The 4,232-nt window shown below is 42.7% G+C and overlaps 1 non-coding gene across 1 annotated transcript; it reads left to right on the forward strand.

The window, feature by feature from the left end:
* The first annotated feature begins 743 nt into the window (after positions 1 to 743).
* LOC127746941 (small nucleolar RNA R71) lies at positions 744 to 852 on the forward strand. The gene has a single exon (XR_008008746.1). It is a non-coding gene; the product is annotated as a small nucleolar RNA R71 (small nucleolar RNA).
* The last annotated feature ends 3,380 nt before the right edge of the window (positions 853 to 4,232 follow it).

Here is a 4,232-nt window from a genome sequence, read left to right on the forward strand (position 1 = left end):
AGTATTACTTGGAAGAGTGCTAGGGATCTCAGGGATCCTCTTGCTCATTTGACCAATCTGTACCTCCAGATTCCTGACGGAGGACCTAGTCTCTTTCATGAAACTGTGAGTAGTCTTAAAGAGATCGGAGACTATGGTGGCTAAGTCAGAGAGACTCTGCTTAGAATTCTCCATCTGTTGCTGAGAAGGTGAGAATTGTCTTTTATTGAACCTATTTTGGTTTCTTCCACCTTGATTATCATTGAAGCCTTGCTGAGGCTTCTGTTGATCTCTCCATGAAAAGTTAGGATGATTCCTTTAAGATGAGTTGTAGGTGTTTCCATAAGGCTCCTTGATGGGATTCCTTGAGGAATTTCCCATATAGTTAACCTCTTTCATCATGGGTTGATCTGGATTATAGGCTTCTCTTGCAAAGGATGTCTCTTGAGTGTTGCCAGCTGCAGCTTGCAATCCAGTCAGATGCTGAGAGATCATGTTGATCTGTTGGGTCAAGATCTTGTTCTGAGCCAATATGGCATTCAGAGTGTCAACCTCCAAGACTCCTCTCTTCTGAGCCACCCCATTGTTCATAAGGTTCCTCTCAGAAATGTACATGAATTGGTTGTTTGCAACCATGTCAATGAGTTCATGTGCCTCTTCAGGCATTTTCTTCAAGTGGAGTGATCCACCAGTAGAGTGGTCCAATGGCATCTTGGACAATTCAGAGAGGCCATCATAGAAGATATCCAGCATGGTCCAGTCTGAAATCATGTTAGGAGGGCACCTTCTGATTAGTTGCTTGTACCTCTCCTAAGCTTCGTAGAAGAATTCACCCTCTTTCTGTCTAAAGGTCTAAACTTCCACTCTAAGCTTGTTCAGCTTTTGAGGAGGAAAGAACTTGGTCAAGAATGCATTGACCACCTTCTCCCAAGAGTCTAGGCTTTCCTTAGGCTGAGAGTCCAGTCAGAGCCTAGCTTTGTCCCATACAGCAAAGGAAAAAAGTATAAGCTTGTAAATCTCTGGATCCACTCCATTAGTCTTGACAGTATCATATATCTGCAAGAAATCAGAGATGAATCTGTTGGGATCTTCCTGTGGAAGTCCATGAAAATGGTAGTTCTATTGTACTAGAGTGACCAGTTGAGGCTTCAGCTCAAAGTTGTTTGCACCAATGGTAGGTATAGAGATGCTCCATCCATAGAAGTCAGAAGTGGGTGCAGCAAAGTCACCTTGAACCTTCCTTGCATCTCCTCTATCATTGGGATTGGTTGCTGTTCCGAGGGTTACCTGAAATTGTAGGTCAATCCCAGACAATGGTGGCCGGAGCCGTCGTGTCTGACTTGTTGGACTTGGTGGTGGTGCTGATCCTTTGTCACCGGAGGGTGGTGGTACCTGCATGGGACTCTGATGCTTAAGTTAGCAAGGGTATTAAGCAAGATTTTAGTAGAATCAGAGTATGAGTTATACTTGGGTGCTCCAGTGTATTTATAATAGTATGGAGTGACCTTTCTAGAGATAAGATAGTTATCTTATCTTATCTTATCTTTGAGTGATGTCATCTAATCTTCAAGGGGACCGCCTTTATCTCTATAGGCTTTGGGCTGCCTTTTGGATTTAGGTCGTGCTCCTCTGTTTGGGCCCTATTTTGGGCTTTCCTAGTGATTTGGCCGAGCTCTTTTGAGAAGAGCTCGGATAGTCCTGACCTGAAGAGGTCGGTCGACTTGTCGTCAATCAATCCAGGTCGGACAGCTCGACCTGGGTATAAACAGTACCCCTGCTTGAGTGTGGTCTTCCTTTTGAGGTCGAGTCCTTAGTTTTAGGACTTCGATCCTTCTCTGGAGAAGCCGAGCTCGAGAATTTGTTGATATCTTTTTATAGAGCTTCCCTTTGAATGCGGAGCGTTTTTCTTTTACCTCTTTAATTTTTGAAAATAGGTGTTTCTTGCCTTGGGAACGTGCGAGGGTTTTTAACGCCCCATTAACTCCTTGACGTTCCGTTTCTTTTGCCTCCCGCTTTCTTATTTCATTTTGAATTACATCAAAGCTTTCTCTTTTCTGTTTCTCTTTCTCTTGCTTGCTGTAACTTCCCCTTTTCTCTTTATTCTTCTATTTCGTTTGGCTTGCCTGGGACTTTTGTTTTCGCATTTTCACGCTCCTCTTTGTGGCGCCATTGGTGATTGTTGGTGCTTCACTTGTTTGAAAGGTGATTCCTAGTCTCGCTTCCTGTCTTCAATCTCTTCAGCATTCATCGTCTCCTTCCTTTTTGCAGGTTGGTTTTCTTTTTTCTTCATTCTTTCCGCACTTACTTTTGAAAAGTTTTGTTCTTTGTTTTGTGAAAGCTTGAATCTTTTCTACTTTTGTCGTGTATCTGGTCAAATGGGTTGCTCTGAGAATTCTGTCATGACTTTTTCGTGCTTCCTGCTAGTTAGGGAATACTGAACCGTCTGACTTTGAGAGAAGGTTGTGCCTTTTTTTGTTTTTTGATATTTTTTTATTATTTTACGATTTTCCTATCGGAGTGTTGCTTGTTGGAAGAGGATTATTTTCTTTGCTGAGAGTTTTGTTGGGATGTAGCCTTGTAGATTTTTCTAAGTCCTTGCTCTGTCACTGCCTCCAAAGGATGTCCTTGGACTTTGGGTTGTGTCCTGGGGTTTCCTTTTGCTATTGTGTATGTTTTCGTCCGAGCTGTTTTCTTTGTTATAACTGAGTTGTTTATTTAGTAATCCTTCTGTTTCGAGGGTTACCTGAAACTGTAGGTCGATCTCGGATGAGATCTCCTGTACGGGTCGGAGCTGATGTGTTCGACTTACTAGACTTGATGATGGTGCTGATCCTTCATCACCGGAGGGTGGTGGTACCTGCAAGGGACTCCGATGCTTAAGTTAGCAAAAGTATTAAGCAGGTTTTTAGTAGAATCAGAGTATGAGTTATACCTGGGTGCTCCAATGTATTTATAATGGTGTAGAGTGACCTTCTCAGATAAGATAAGTTAGTTATCTTATCTTATCTTTATCTTATCTTCAAGCGAGGTAGTCTTATCTTCAAGGGAACCGCCCTTATCTCTATAGGCTTTAGGCTACCCTTGGATTTGGGTCGTGTTCCTCTGTTTGGGCCCTTTATTGGGCTTTCCTAGCAGCTTGGCCGAGCTATTTGAGAAGAGGTCGGGTAGTTTGGCCTGAAGAGGTCGGTCGCCTCATTGCTAATCATCCCGGGTCGGACAACTTGACTCAGGGTATGAACACTTTCTCTCTTTTTTCTTTGCTGTAGGACTAGTTGACCATGTCTTCTCGCAAAAATATTGTCGAGACGTCTTCCAAGGTTCCTGAGGGTATGTCTGACTGGTTGGACTCCTTCGTCCTGATGTGTGTTTCCGTAGTTAATTCTAAGTTCTGTGCGGAGCTTAGAAAACAACATCGAATCTGTAGTAGCAGGGATCAGGAGAAAAACTATGAATTGGTAGCGCCTGACTCAGATGAAAGGGTTTGTTTTTTAGCTCTGACCCAGGGGGAATGCCCCTTCTTTTATGCTTACGACTACTTTTTCAATAAAATGAACATCACCCTTCCTTTTACCTCCTTTGAAACCGACTTGTTGTGGTCGTGTAACGTAGCTCCATCCCAGCTTCATCCGAACTCCTGGGATTTTATCAAGATCTTTCAGTTGCTTTGCCAAGAGTTGGACATTAAACCTTCTCAGACTCTCTTTCTTTATCTTTTTGTTTTGACTAAGACCGGGATTTCTTCAAAAAAGAAAGATTCGTTGATTTCCTTTTGGTCTGCCCAAGGGCATAAAGTGTTTACTATGTATGACGAGTCCTTTAGGGATTTTAAGAATTACTTTTTTAAAGTCCGAGCTATTGAGGGAGCTCGACCATTTTTCTTGGAATTGAATAATGAACTTGCCTTCCCCTTGTGCTGGCAAAAGAATGTTGTGGTGTCTCGATACTCGTGGGAGATGCTTGACGGGGTCGAGTTTGCTTTTGTAAATGTATTGGAAGATATTTGGGGGAACCTCCTCATCTCAATACAAAGAAATTTTTGGGGGACCCCACTCTTGTCCGAACTACGTTGGGTAGTGACCGACTTCTTTTTGCTCTGTTTTGTTTATTTTTGCTATTTCTCCTTCCAGTTTGTAACTCATTTTTTGGTTGATTTATTTTTTCAGAGATGGCAAAGACCAATGATTCCATGAAAGCCTTTAAGAAGGCAAGGAAGGCTACCGCTACCCAGAACATTTTGGCTAAGGCTGGAGGGA

The sequence above is a fragment of the Arachis duranensis genome, chromosome 4 (assembly GCF_000817695.3).
Source record: "Arachis duranensis cultivar V14167 chromosome 4, aradu.V14167.gnm2.J7QH, whole genome shotgun sequence".
NCBI classification, from domain to species: domain Eukaryota; kingdom Viridiplantae; phylum Streptophyta; class Magnoliopsida; order Fabales; family Fabaceae; genus Arachis; species Arachis duranensis.